Raw genomic sequence first — 16,633 nt, 5'->3', positions numbered from 1 at the left:
ACCACAGAAGCTCCAAAAATACATTTATCTACATTAAGGGTAAGGTTTGCGCACTCTACGGCTTTCAACACCATGTCAAGACGAGCTAAATGTTCATCAAACGTCTTACCAAATATTAAAATATCATCGAGGTAAACTAAGCACATGTTCCATTTTAATCCTGCTAACACTTTATCCATAAGGCGTTGAAAAGTTGCTGGGGCACAATTGAGACCGAAAGGGAGACGAACGAAGGAATATAGTCCATCTGGAGTGATGAACGCCGTTTTTTCTTGGTCCTCTGGAGCAACTGGCACCTGCCAATACCCGCTGGCTAAATCTAAACAAGAAAAAAAATTAGCTCCTGCTAGACGATCTAGAACATCGTCTATTCTTGGCAAAGGATACACATCACATTTGGTTACCGCATTTAACCGACGGAAATCAACGCAAACCCGATAGTCACCCGTTTTAGCCTTCTTAATCAGGACTACTGGTGAGCTCCAAGGGCTGTGCGACTCCTTTATGATTCCGTCCTCCAGCATTTCTTCCACTTTGTCAGCAATGATGCGTCTTTCAAACGCAGAGACTCGATAAGGGTTACATCTGATCGGACTGGCATCTCCCGTGTTGATGAAATGCATTGCCTCTTTGGTATGTCCAATTGCCCTTTTCGAGGTAGGAAAACATCGATTCCGACGCTTGAGCACGCTGAGCATTCTCTCTTGTTGCGATTCACTGAGCTTTTCTCCAAGTTTGACATGCGATGCCAGTTGAGAAGAATGATCGTCAACCGGAATATTTAAACACATCACGTCTTCCAGCTCTACATCGTCTGAGACGTTCGAAATAACTGTCTCCTCTTCTAACTCAACGGAACAAAAAACTTCGTGACGATGAATTTGAATGCCAGTATACGAGCAGTTAACCACCGCAATCTTCACTTTACCCTCCTCAATGTCTACCGCGCTTGCTGGTATGACCCACTCCTTCCCCGGTTTCGACGAAAGATTAAATTTAACGATTCCCGTTCCCGATACTTCCGTTTGTAGTGCTCCCACAATAAATGCTAGAGAATTGTGCGGAATAGTTTGGTTTCCCACCGCTTTCACTGACAGCGTGTCGTGATTCTTTGCCGGAGAGTGTTCGGCCAACGATTCTATCAACTCGTCACTAATGATCAACTCGTCATTTGACTGCTCCTTTCCTTTGCTAATCTTCTTCTGCCGTTTCAATCTTTTCTTCTCTCTACCCACTTCTTGCTTGTCCTCAATGGCCTATTCCTCCCCAATAATTTCAATTCTATTATCTTTAACTATCAAACTAGTTTTACTTTTCACAATCCAATCGGTTCCCAAAATTAACGCAAAAGGTGCCGTCCTTAAGACTGTTACCATGCTAAGTTCCACTAATTTACCCTTCCATTTTACGTTTACTGGAACCGTTTTCTCAATTTTGACAACCTTATTATCTACCCCTTTTAACTTACCCATCAAAATTCTACTTTCTGGTTTCAAAAATTTACGCACTACACTTAATCTTACTGCACTTACACTCGCTCCCGAATCGACCAGTGCAATTACTTCTCCAATATTTTCAAGCCAAACTTTAATTAAGGGAAGTGCTGGCCGATGTTTCAAACAAAAATACCCATTTAAGCTGGCCATGGCCCACGCGGGCCTGCCCCGGCGTTTTTTGATAGACAGAAACGTGCGATGTGGCCCTTGCAATTACACACGTAGCAAACCCTTGCTTCTTGTCCTCTTGGGCAATGTGTACCACCTCCTCGTGGGGCAACGTTCGTCGCTGGACCTACTTGCAAACGTGAAATTGAGGCCGATAATTGATTAATTAACTTATCGCACAGTGACGCGAAAAAGGAAACACGCGAAAAAGGAATGGAGAATAGTCCGTGAGGGGAAGCCAGCAATAAGCAAAGCGCCCTCCTATGGTCCTGTCGCTCAGACGGTTTACCCTCTACTGCCTGATACAACAGGTAGACAAAGGCGTCTGGCTAATTGACCCGCCATCTGGCAGAGACCAACACATAATTAGGGATGGGGATATTGGTGGGAGATACAATTGTAACACTAGCACTTGTGACTCCAATCCACGAACCAAGCACACGGTCATTCCTCCAATACTGTGACCGTACTTCGTGCTCGTTGGATTCCTATCCTACCGAATCAACGTCCCGACAATGCTAGTGTTAAAAAAAAAAAATTATAAAAAAATAGTAGGATACTAAATGACTTGATCACTTGAGGAACTAACTTCCGCCTCGGACTACGGGCCAAAAAGGATGTTTCATTAATAGATTGAAGAGACATTGATCGGGTACGGACGAATAGTAGTTACAGCCTTACAGGAAGTGCGGAACTCATTGAATAGGGAGAAGGCGATGACGCAAAAATTGTCATCGCTGGAAGTGCAGGATAGTTGACTGGTGCAAGTGTAGGTACCACAGATGCAGGATAGCCCATTGCTGCGGGTGCTGCAGGGGCCAGTGATGCATGATGAATGATGTTCCCTGCACTCCCAAAAGTGCGAGGGGAATAATTACAATTCTCAGCGGTTTCCCAAGTCATGAATTCTTATTCTCATGGGTCTAGATTAAAATGCATGTCTAATGCACCCAGCTTTGCTATTTTGTTTTTTTCAACCCGGTTTCAACATTGTTTTGAAAGAAAGTGACCAATCATTGCAATCGGATTGTAACGATCAATTCAGGACTTTGTTTTTTTCGTTAGGGGTTAACAGTATAAATTTTTAAATTGTACTTGCAGATATCCTGGATGTATACCTATACCTGATGCATCGGGATCACTCAAGACATGTGTAATTATTTCCCCAGTTAGAAAATTATTCAGATAAATAAAAAAAATGAATAAACAAAGAAACAAGTTCATTTTTTTTCAACATTTGGTCCAGTTTTGTCATCGAAATCAAACATTTCCGTTCCGTCAAAGACAAAAAAAAACTAAAACCTTACAAACGGAGTTTTTTGGATAGTCCGAAGAATGGTATAAAACACTCGATGAAGTAATTTACGAGTGCTAACGGTGTTGGATCACTAGCACCGTTACTGCGAAATGCTGTCTGGGTAGTAACTTAGTATTTGATACGAATTGCAGGTCGACGATGGATGAAAGAGTGACGTAATGATCAGGGTAGTTTGAATAACGTTGGATTGTGACCACGTTGGCTGGTTACATTGGGAACAAACATAAAACTCCAAGTGGAGGAAACTATAGGTATCCACATCGATTATAAAACGTGGATTACATCTAATGCGGATACCACGTACAAACCCACTCTTTTCTCACGTGTTTTTAGATAGTCTCTGCTTCATATTAATATGTATTTTGTAACGATAACACAAGAGGCGTCAGTGCATTAAGTACATGGATTTAAAAAATTTGTTCGGTCAGAATTTAAAAAATTTGATAAATCTTATAGCCTTTGCCGTTGAAAGGGATGTGCACAGGGCTGACTGGTAGCTCGTATTCGTGGACGGAAGCGACGTGCAAGTGATAGTAGTAGCAGGGGGCAGCATATGTTGTAGTGTAATACTCGGCCTTCTTCGTTGTGTAGTACTCAGGAGCCTTGGCGGTGTAGTAGGACGCCGGAGTGGTGTAGTACCCGGATGAAGACGATCCCATCGGTCCACCCATGGCCTCTCCAGCCATCAAAGAAACATCAACCAGCAACAGCAGCATTGTGGCGTAGTTAACTGCAAATTGAAAAAAAAATCCGGTTAAACAACTGATTTAAACTTAGAGCCCTGTCTAAATGATGCAACTAACGACGTATCTATTAATGATTCAAGTTATTGAGTTTGAAACTACGATATTTAATTATTTACCCATGATTGCAAGATTATGTGTACTGGATATATAGTGAACGGCTGTGTGACAATCTCTTTCCTACCGTTGCCGATCGATGAGACCACTCGACTGATTCCAATTTTGTTTTGTCTTCATTTTGTAAGAATTTGTGTCCCCCTAATGCACGCCACCAGCCTATGACGTTGAAAATTACAAGTGTTATATTATTCTTACCCCACCTTAAGTGACGTTTTCACATTTCCTTGTGACTCTCTTCCTTTTTGGCCTTTGGCAATTGCTATTTAAAGGCACGTAACCAGAGAAAAACAGACTATTCTCAACTGATCGCACATTCGCTTTTTTGCTTTGAATTTTCACCAGTTTGAAGGAAAAAAGTGAATATGTACTTTAATGAGTTAATGAATTAACGTGATTTCAAGATTGGAATGGCAGGATTGACTATAAATGCTAGAATTTAGTAGTGGCGATCCTAGATTGTTTTATTTCCGACAACTGGAATAACACCTAAACAATGCGTGAGCCAATTAGTGCCAATATCGGCCGCAAGGTGATATTGAGGATTCTTGCATGTCATTAACGGTGTTCATGCGTGATGCCACACCCTAATTCGTGAGTGCTTGAAAGTAATACGAAATTTTAAACATTTAATTAAGTAATTTGTTTTATAGTCAAGTCGAATGATATTCATCACTGTTTTCCCGATAATGTTCATTTAAGACATGACGTCATAGTTTCTCAGAATTTAAATGGGAGTTAGCTAATGTCGGAAATTGCCCGATTGTGTTATCAACGTGGTTTGGTGCCTCAATTCACGGTATATAAGAGTTGAGTGCATTTCTATGTGTAGCGGCACTTGAAATGACTGGGTATGGTACCCTCCCACTGTTGGGATTGCTAGTATCCAAGAGTCTGTAAGCAAATACAACTCGAAACGTCCAGCGTTGGGATGGGATTGGCCCACCATTCCAATGCAAGGCTGAATAGAGAGGTAAGAGCTATCAGCTGATGTCATGATAGATCGGATCAATAGCTGTACTATACGATTCGGTCCATCGTGACAGGTCTGGAGGATACTAGTATGTCATTCAAGAGCTTAGCGCAATCATTTTTTTCTTTTTTTCTTTTTTTCACAATGAAGGGAAATTGCGCAAACAATGAACTCTAGCTGCTAGTACCCAATTTTGAGCATTGACTTTCTACTTGACATTTTCAATGGAAAACTAGGAAAACCCACGATAGCGATGGAAATGCAGCATGAGAGGATCTTCGCTACACCACACAGTGCAATAGAGGCGGGGTAAGAAACTGGAAATTCGAAAATTTTCCACTTCAAGATGCCTTTGGGCTAAAGCGATGAATCAGGGTGGCGGTAGGTATTATAAAAATGAACGTATGAAGTGGAAGTAAACCAGTTACGTTGGTGCCTTCAAACTGACTCCATCGTCGGCAACATATTGCATCGGCAACATATTGCTTATTCGGCTGTCAATCATGCGTAAGACAAAGTCGTTCATGCATTTTTGCATTTTCCAGCAGCCCTACTAACTACAATGTTTCCCCCACTAGTTCATTGTATGGATCGATTAATGAACTGTTTAATTTTTGAATTTGTAGGGCACTACGATGTCATGCTGCTGTTTGCTTTTGCCATTTTGATGGCTACATCGGCGGGTACCGATGGGTTTGTCCTCATCTGGACACTAGACTACACAACCCCTACGCCCTACTACACCACCTCGTATGCTGCTCCCTCTTACAGCACCAAGGCTCTCGAATATTATACCACATATGCAGCTCCCAGCTACTACACCGAGTCTCCCAACTACTTACTACACGACCAGAACGCCCAAATACTACACGACCATATACTCCGCTCCAACATACTACACTCAAGCCATTAAATACTAGGCTGCTCAAAGGTATTATACCGAGGCTCCAATTTACTACTCTATGCAACGTACGCCAGTCCCAGCTACTACACCTAGGCTTCCTAACATTAGAACACAAAGACTCCGGAGTACTACCCACCCAAAGCCGAAGCTACACCCTATTATGCTGAATCAACCTGCTATACTGACGCTCCGAATTATTATTCTGCTTCTAGCTAGTACCCTCATCCAGCCCCGAAATACTATTAGAGGATACTATTAAGAGATTTATTCGAAAATCTTCAGCTTCCCAGGCAGACACCTATTCACAAAGCCATGGGAGATAGATGATATAAACCATTTATTAATAAAAAATTCTTATTTTAGGTTATTAATTGCAGAGTCAGAGACCAATGTGTGGAATCTGCCAATGTTCTAGCCCTCGAAACCCCAGCTGCCCTTCTGCTTCAACAAGGGTATAAAGCAGTTATAATTTCAGGAGGTAAACATTGAAACCAAAAACAAATCAGACATTTTTAAATTGGCTTATTGCTTCCCGGGTAGGAAACAATACTAACCATTCTTAATCCGATGTTGATTTTAGGTCGGATCACGTCGTAAATGCGTTATAAGTTACATGAGATTGGTCCATGGTTGGAAAAATATTGGAATGTGGTTTTTCAAAAACCAACTCAATTCCATCCTGGGCCATTCTTAGAAAGTTGATTTTTAACGATGCATGTATCCCGCTACTAAACCAATGTAGATACAATTTCGAACCTTTGCTGTTGTTCGATATCGACTAGCCAATAATAACCCAATGTCCAAAACACAAATTTCAACGATGTATATATCCCAATATTTATCCAATGTCAATACAATTTCGAATTTTTGCTGCTGTTCGATATCAAAATGCCACTAGTACCCCAAAGTTAGAAACTCAAGTTTAAACGATATATATATCCATATACTAATCCAATGTTGGTACAATATCAAATTTTTGCTGCTGTTTGATATCGAAATGCCACTAGTACCCCAAAGTCAGAAACCGAAGCTTAAACGATACATACAGTCATGCTTGCAAGTTTCTTTAGCAGGCAAATGGGTCTATATCCTTTCATTTTGTTTGGACGGAAGGGATACTATGGTGCCTACCATACCCTCGTTTTCTTTCCATTCTTCTCTTCCTCTACGTTTCAGTTAATTTTCCTACATTTAATGTTGCACCTTTTTCGCGGGTTGCAAAGAAAGAGAAATAGGAATAGCATAAAGGGGTACGGTAGGCACCAAAGTATCCCCTCCATCAAAAAGAAATAGAAGGATATAGACCAATTAGCCTGCTAAAGAAACTTCCAAGCATGACTGTATATCCATATACTAATCCAATGTTGGTACAATTTTGAAGTTTTGCTGCTGTTCGATATCAAAATGCCACTAGTACCCCATAGTTAGAAACTCAAGTTTAAACGATATATATATCCATATACTAATCCAATGCTGGTACAATTTCGAATTTTCGCTGCTGTTCGATATCGAAATGCCACTAGTACCACAAAGTCAGAAACCGAAGTTTAAACGATTCATATATCCGTATACAAATCCAATGTTGGTACAATTTCGAATTTTTGCTGCTGTTTGATATCAAAATGCCACTAGTACCCCAAAGTTAGAAACTCAAGTTTAAACGATATATATATACATATATACTAATCCAATGTTGGTACAATATCAAATTTTTGCTGCTGTTTGATATCGAAATGCCACTAGTACCCCAAAGTCAGAAACCGAAGCTTAAACGATACATACAGTAATCATCATTCACTTTGAACGCTTTTGCGTTTTACCATAAGCGCCCGTGTTAAATGCGCATGACTCCGACCCACTTATTCTAGTCTAACATATAAGCTATTTCTTATACATTTATATCGCTTAATAGCTAAGACAATTTTCTATTTAGCGGTGAGATTGAAAAAATTTTCTGATTGCTGGTTTTTCCGTCAAAGTAAAACCCAGCTATCTTTGAACATGGTGTTTCTTACATGTTAGCTTATGGAGAAAGGGTGTTTTTATTTATTTAATTGTACACAAACGGCTTGAACCATTTGCATGCCGTTTGTTGGCATTGATACGGATTTCATTCTTCTGTAGATGCTAGAAATCCCCTGGTTCTAACTTATGAAATGAATTCCCTGAATTAATTTTTTGTCGACACACGTGTAATTTTAAGCGAATCGGCGCGGTGTCCCCCTCTGGCATACTCCCAGTACCACCCGCTGAACCTTTGTTCAGCGCGCGCTTGTAAGTACAAAGTAGAGGGTGGTACTGGGAGTATGCCAGAGGGGGACACCGCGCCGATTCGCTTAAAATTACACATGTGTCGACAAAAAATTAATTCAGGGAATTCATTTCATAAGTTAGAACCAGGGGATTTCTAGCATCTAAAGAGGAATGAAATCCGCATCAATGCCAACAAACGGCATGCAAATGGTTCAAGCTGTTTGTGTACAATTAAAGAAATAAAAACACCCTTTCTCCATAAGCTAACATGTAAGAAACACTATGTTCAAAGATAGCTGGGTTTTACTTTGATGGGAAAACCAGCAATCAGAAAAATTTTTCAATCTCACCAATAAATAGAAAATATTTTTAGCTATTAAGCGATATAAATGTATAAGAAATAGCTTATACGTTTGACCAGAATAAGCGGGTCGGAGTCGTGCGCTTTTAACACGGGCGCTTATGGTAAAATGCACAAGCGTTCAAAGTGAATGATGATTACTGTATATCCATATAGTAATCCAATGTTGGTACAATTTTGAAGTTTTGCTGCTGTTCGATATCAAAATGCCACTAGTACCCCATAGTTAGAAACTCAAGTTTCAACGATATATATATCCATATACTAATCCAATGCTGGTACAATTTCGAATTTTTAATGCTGTTCGATATCGAAATGCCAATAGTACCCCAAAGTCAGAAACCGATGTTTAAACGATTCATATATCCCTATACAAATCCAATGTTGGTACAATTTCAAATTTTTGCTCTTGTTCGATATCGAAAGGTCAATAGTATTTCAAAGTCAAAAACCCAAGTTTAAACGATTTATATATCAATATACTAATCCAATGTTGGTACAATTTCAAATTTTTGCTCTTGTTCGATATCGAAATGCCAATAGTATCCCAAAGTCAGAAACCGAAGTTTAAACGATTTCTATATCCATATACTAATCCAATGTTGGTATAATTTCAATTTTTTGCTCTTGATCGATATCGATTAGCCAATTATAAGCCAATATTGGACAAACAAGATTAAACGATCTTTATACCACGATACCAACCAAATGTCGATGCGATACGAATTTTTGTTGTTGTTTAACGATAATATTATTGGTATGTATGTATATATGTATAGTTTTGGGGTAGAAGTCGGGGAACGGTAAACACCCTGTGTTTGGAACTGGTTTTTGGAACCGGGTTTAATTTTAGCGAGGAATTTTTAACATAGGTCCTACGATGTTACCTAGTCTCGTCATTCGATAACTGATATAAGTGCAGAATTCCATCATTGGCCGAGCATTGGCTTGCCAATAGAAAGCTTGTATTTTTGTGCATCAATCCAAGCCTATACGAACATCGGATTAGTTTTGGCGAATGTCGTTTCCTCCCCGGGTATATATCGAACAATAACATAAATTCGAAATTGTATCGACATTGGATTAGTATCGGAATATATCAATCATTTAATCTTTTTTTCCTAATTTTGGTTTAGTATTGTCAAATTGATATCGATCAACAGCAAAAATTCGAAATTGTTTCAACATTAGATTAGTATCGGGAGATAAACATCGATTTCTGACATTGGTTTACTGTTGGCTAATCAATATCGAACAAGAGCAAAAATTTGAAATTGTACCAAAATTGGATTAGTATATGGATATATAAATATCGTTTTAACTTGGGTTTCTGACTTTGGAGTACTATTGGCATTTCGATATCGAACAAGAGCAAAAATTTGAAATTGTACCAACATTGGATTTTTACATGGATATATATATCGTTTAAACTTGGGTTTCTGACTTTGGGGTACTATTGGCATTTCAATATCGAACAAGAGCACAATTTTGAAATTGTACCAACATTGGATTAGTAGATAGATATATACATCGTTTGAACTTGGGTTTTTGACTTTGGGGTACTATTGGCATTTTGATATCGAACAGCAGCTAAAATTTGGAATGGTACCAACATTGGATTAGTATATGGATATATATATCGTTTAAACTTAAATTTCTGACTTTGGGGTACTATTGGCATTTCGATATCAAACAGCATCAAAAATTCGAAATTGTATTGACATTGGATAAATATTGGGATATATAAATAATTGAAATTTGGGTTTTGGACATTGGATTATTATTGGCTAGTCGATATCGAACAACAGCAAAGGTTCGAAATTGTATCGACATTGGTTTAGTAGCGGGATACATGCATCGTTAAAACTCAACTTTCTAAGAATGGCCCAGGATGGAATTGATTTGGTTTTTGGAAAACCACATTCCAATATTTTTCCAACCATGGACCAATCTCATGTAACTGATAACGCATTTACGATGTGAACCGACCTAAAATCAACATCGGATGAAGAAAACAGAATGGTCAGTATTGTTTCCTATCCGGGTGTGCTTTTAAAATTTGTTATTTTTAATTAAATTTTTTGTTTAATTTTTGAAATGTTTGGTCTAAATTAACGATTAAACATGAAAATCAAATGATTGTTGTGTATATTAGTATCTATAATCAGTAAAAATGATAAAACTGTAACCACGTACTAAATTTAAACTAACTTTGGTTTTCACTGGGAAATTTTTTCTAAGTTTTTAACCAAATTCCGGAATTACTCCGGAAAACATATTATTTGATATGTATAGAAATAGCTAAGTGGATAAAGCGTCTGAAAGATGAAGCTGTTGTACAGTGGTCTAGGGTTCAAATCCGGCAAATCCGGCAAGGTTTGTCTTTACTTTATGTTACGATGAATAAAGCTATTGTTTTATTTTAGGCTACTATTTAATTTTTGATGTTGGAATGTTGAATGTTGGTCCAATGTTGTTTTGCGCCATTATTGGCTGCATATCGAAATCGCACATCGGCCCGGGTCATTTCCAAGTTGAGTCGCCAAACCTTGTCCATTTCTGTTATGCCACTACTGATAAAATTATCCCGGATAAACACTGCTCGCCAATGTTCTACCAAAATAAATTTATAACATTGGTTAGGTGTTGAATTTTTAACATTGATACAATGTTGTTTTGCGCCATTATTGGCTGCATATCCAAATCGCACATCGACCCGGGTAATTTCCAACTTGAGTCGCCAAACCTTGTCCATTTCTGTTATGCCAATATTGATAAATTAATCCCGGATCAACACTGCTTGCCGGTGTTCTACCAAAATACATGTGTAATATTGGCATAGCAGAAATGGACAAGGTTTGGCGACTCAAGTTGGAAATGACCCGGGCCGATGTGCGATTCTGATCCTGAACCAATGGCCGATTCTGTATCGGCAACAACATTGGACCTAGATAAAATTCCTACCCGGGCTTAATGCTATTGTTTCACTTAACTTTTGAAAACATGGTAGTGTATACATATGTTCAGGGTCAAGTTAATGAAATGGTTGAGCCAAAAATTTATTTTACATTAGTTGTGAACAGGTCTCAACTCAGTTTACGCAGCGGATGCCCCACTATACGACCCAACAATCTTTACTTGCGATCTTCCAGTGCCGGTAATTTGTTATGCATGCAATTACTCAACAAGGAATTAGGTAACCAATTCTGTTTTACTAAATTTTTATTATTCAAATTATTTCATAGCAGTATTTAACATGTCAGAAATAACAATTATGTCATAAAAAAATAGAACGTTTATTTGATTTGATTTGATTTGATTTTATTTTGTTTGTTTTTTCTTTCGTTCTGTTAAGGTGGAACGGTGGAGAGAAAAGATGTTTGTGAAGATGGGCAATTCGAGATCCAAGTAGAAACGGAGTGCCCACTGTTTAAAGGCTTAGAGACTCGACAAACAGTATTACTGACCCATGGTGACAGCGTAGACAAGGTTGCAGAAGGGTTGCGTTGCGTCGCCAAATCTTCGCGTCATATTATTTCCACTATTGCTGATACTGAACGCCGTCTTTACGGAGTCTAGTTCCATGATATGACTGAAAACGGTATGTTGGTTTCCTTTTCATTGAGTGCGAAACATTGATCTTAATGGCTGGTGTAAAATTACAGGGCGAAAAATGTTGCATAACTTCTCGTTCGACATTTGTGGATTGCAAGGAGCAATGGGCTATCCCGCATCTGCAGCACCTACACCTGCACCAGTGAACTACTCCTCGTCCGTATCCGATCAATTTCTCTTCAATCTATTAATGAAACATGGCCTTCCTTAATGTTGAGAGGTATGCCAAATAAACAGTACAACATAAAAGAAAATACTCGAACGGTTATTCGAAATGAGCAAAGATTTAGTTATTAAAGGATCTACTGCTTTACGCGTGTGAGCGAAGATAGTATAGCTACAATTTTGGAGGAGAAAATTTCCTATGTTTGAACTAGAATAAGCTTACTATTATTCACGGTTGAGCGCCTTCGGGAACTGCCCCCGAGGCCATGCCCGTGCTCCTTTTTGGCCCGTAGGCCGAGGCGGAAGTTAGTTCCTCAAGTGATCAAGTCACTTAGTATCCTACTATTATTTATTTTATATTTTTTTAATGTTTTTTATTTTATCTTTCTTTAACACTTGCATTGTCAGGACGTTGATTCGGTAGGATGCGAATCCAACTAGCACGCAGTACGGTCACAATGTTGGAGGAATGACCGTGTGCTTGGTTCGTGGTTTGGAGTCACAAGTGATAGGTGCATGCTGACGTAATCTTATTACGTCGGGTACCCATTGAGCGGCACGTGAAATGCGGTCTACCGACAACCCCAGTGCTACTGAATTTTTTTTGTAACACCACATGCACATGCTACCACTCGAACCACTGCACCAACCCGACAATGAGTTCCTACTCCTAATACTTACCTAGCATTCGTCCACTCTACTCTCCTCGTAATGAAACAGTTTTCGTAAGGCGATCCAGTGGCTATGGTGGGAGGGGGTTTACGAGATATTTTTTTTAAAGACGTAGACCACGTTACCGGATCCCGCATACTATGCGTACTGCCGTGCGGATGGGGACTTACCACAGGCAGCTCGGGACCAAGCAACGCATATGCTACGTCAGACATCTTACCTTACCTTACTTGCGAAAAAAAAATGCAAATTATTACCTTTTAAAGCTGTGTCCCGCTCGCCTGCTTCCTTTTCTGCTTTACAGCAGTTCTTCTGTAGGAGGAGTATCACTCCTACATTAAGGGAAATGACGTCTTGAAGTTACAATAATGATCTGTCAGTTGGCATTTTTGCCACCAGGTGCCGTATACCACGGTCGGGCGTCTGCTGTGTTTTGGTGTGCTAGTGCATTCTGCTACATTTTGCTATTGAGTACAGAACTAAAAACTCATGGTATAACAGTGTATTCACATTGAATACTAGTATATTCCATGCAGTTTACATATAGAAGTAAAAACTCATGGTATAACAGTGTATTCACATTGAATACAAGTATATTTGATGCAGTTTACATATAGAAGTAAAAACTCATGGTATAACAGTGTATTCACATTGAATACAAGTATTTTCCATGCAGTTTACATATAGAAGTAAAAACTCATGGTATAACAGTGTATTCACATTGAATACAAGTATATTCCATGCAGTTTTCATATAGAAGTAAAAACTCATGGAATAACAGTGTATTCACATTGAATACAAGTATATTCCATGCAGTTTACATATAGAAGTAAAAACTCATGGTATAACAGTGTATTCACATTGAATACAAGTATATTTGATGCTGTTTACATATAGAAGTAAAAACTCATGGTATAACAGTGTATTCACATTGAATACAAGTATATTCCATGCAGTTTACATATAGAAGTAAAAACTCATGGTATAACAGTGTATTCACAATGAATACAAGTATATTTGATGCTGTTTACATAAAGAACTAAAAACTCATGGTATAACAGTGTATTCACATTGAATACAAGTATATTTGATGCAGTTTACATATAGAAGTAAAAACTCATGGTATAACAGTGTATTCACATTGAATACAAGTATTTTCCATGCAGTTTACATATAGAAGTAAAAACTCATGGTATAACAGTGTATTCACATTGAATACAAGTATATTCCATGCAGTTTTCATATAGAAGTAAAAACTCATGGAAAAACAGTGTATTCACATTGAATACAAGTATATTCCATGCAGTTTACATATAGAAGTAAAAACTCATGGTATAACAGTGTATTTACATTGAATACAAGTATATTCCATGCAGTTTACATATAGAAGTAAAAACTCATGGCATAACAGTGTATTTACATTGAATACAAGTATATTCCATGCAGTTTACATATAGAAGTAAAAACTCATGGTATAACAGTGTATTCACATTGAATACAAGTATATTCCATGCAGTTTACATATAGAAGTAAAAACTCATGGTATAACAGTGTATTCACATTGAATACAAGTATATTCCATGCAGTTTACACATAGAAGTAAAAACTCATGGTATAACAGTGTATTCACATTGAATACAAGTATATTTGATGCTGTTTACATATAGAACTAAAAACCCATGGTATAACAGTGTATACACATTGAATACAAGTATATTTGATGCTGTTTACATATAGAAGTAAAAACTCATGGTATAACAGTGTATTCACATTGAATACAAGTATATTCCATTTAGTTTACATATAGAAGTAAAAACTCATGGTATAACAGTGTATTCACATTGAATACAAGTATATTTGATGCTGTTTACATATAGAAGTAAAAACTCATGGTATAACAGTGTATTCACATTGAATACAAGTATATTTGATGCTGTTTACATATAGAAGTAAAAACTCATGGTATAACAGTGTATTCACATTGAATACAAGTATATTTGATGCTGTTTACATATAGAACTAAAAACTCATGGTATAACAGTGTATTCACATTGAATACAAGTATATTCCATGCAGTTTACATGTAGAAGTAAAAACTCATGGTATAACAGTGTATTCACATTGAATACAACTATATTCCATGCAGTTTACATATAGAAGTAAAAACTCATGGTATAACAGTGTATTCACATTGAATACAAGTATATTTGATGCTGTTTACATATAGAAGTAAAAACTAATGGTATAACAGTGTATTCACATTGAATACAAGTATATTTGATGCAGTTTACATATAGAAGTAAAAACTCATGGTATAAAAGTGTATTTACATTGAATACAAGTATATTCCATGCAGTTTACATATAGAAGTAAAAACTCATGGCATAACAGTGTATTTACATTGAATACAAGTATATTCCATGCAGTTTACATATAGACGTAAAAACTCATGGTATAACAGTGTATTCACATTGAATACAAGTATATTTGATGCTGTTTACATATAAAACTAAAAACTCATGGTATAACAGTGTATTCACATTGAATACAAGTATATTTCATGCAGTTTACATATAGAAGTAAAAACTCATGGTATAACAGTGTATTCACATTGAATACAAGTATATTCCATGCAGTTTACATATAGAAGTAAAAACTCATGGCATAACAGTGTATTTACATTGAATACAAGTATATTCCATGCAGTTTACATATAGAAGTAAAAACTCATGGTATAACAGTGTATTCACATTGAATATAAGTATATTCCATGCAGTTTACATATAGAACTAAAAACTCATGGTATAACAGTGTATTCACATTGAATACAAGTATATTCCATGCAGTTTACATATAGAAGTAAAAACTCTTGGTATAACAGTGTATTCACATTGAATACAAGTATATTTGATGCTGTTTACATATAGAAGTAAAAACTCATGGTATAACAGTGTATTCACATTAAATACATGTATATTCCATGCAGTTTACATATAGAAGTAAAAACTCATGGTATAACAGTGTATTCACATTGAATACAAGTATATTCCATGCAGTTTACATATAGAAGTAAAAACTCATGGTATAACAGTGTATTCACATTGAATACAAGTATATTTGATGCTGTTTACATATAGAACTAAAAACTCATGGTATAACAGTGTATTCATATTGAATACAAGTATATTCCATGCAGTTTACATATAGAAGTAAAAACTCATGGTATAACAGTGTATTCACATTGAATACAAGTATATTTGATGCTGTTTACATATAGAAGTAAAAACTCATGGTATAACAGTGTATTCACATTGAAAACAAGTATATTTGATGCTGTTTACATATAGAAGTAAAAACTCATGGTATAACAGTGTATGCACATTGAATACAAGTATATTTGATGCTGTTTACATATAGAAGTAAAAACTCATGGTATAACAGTGTATTCACATTGAATACAAGTATATTTGATGCTGTTTATATATAGAACTAAAAACTCATGGTATAACAGTGTATTCACATTCAATACAAGTATATTCCATGCAGTTTACATATAGAAGTAAAAACTCATGGTATGACAGTGTATTCACATTGAATACAAGTATATTCCATGCAGTTTACATATAGAAGTAAAAACTCATGGTATAACAGTGTATTCACATTGAATACAAGTATATTTGATGCTGTTTACATATAGAAGTTAAAACTAATGGTATAACAGTGTATTCACATTGAATACAAGTATATTCCATGCAGTTTACATATAGAAGTAAAAACTCATGGTATAACAGTGTATTCACATTGAATACAAGTATATTTGATGCTGTTTACATATAGAACTAAAAACT

The sequence above is a fragment of the Daphnia magna genome, unplaced genomic scaffold (genome assembly GCF_020631705.1).
Source record: "Daphnia magna isolate NIES unplaced genomic scaffold, ASM2063170v1.1 Dm_contigs173, whole genome shotgun sequence".
Classification (NCBI taxonomy): domain Eukaryota; kingdom Metazoa; phylum Arthropoda; class Branchiopoda; order Diplostraca; family Daphniidae; genus Daphnia; species Daphnia magna.
The sequence above is the reverse complement of the archived record's forward strand: the minus strand, read 5'-3'. Positions refer to the sequence as shown.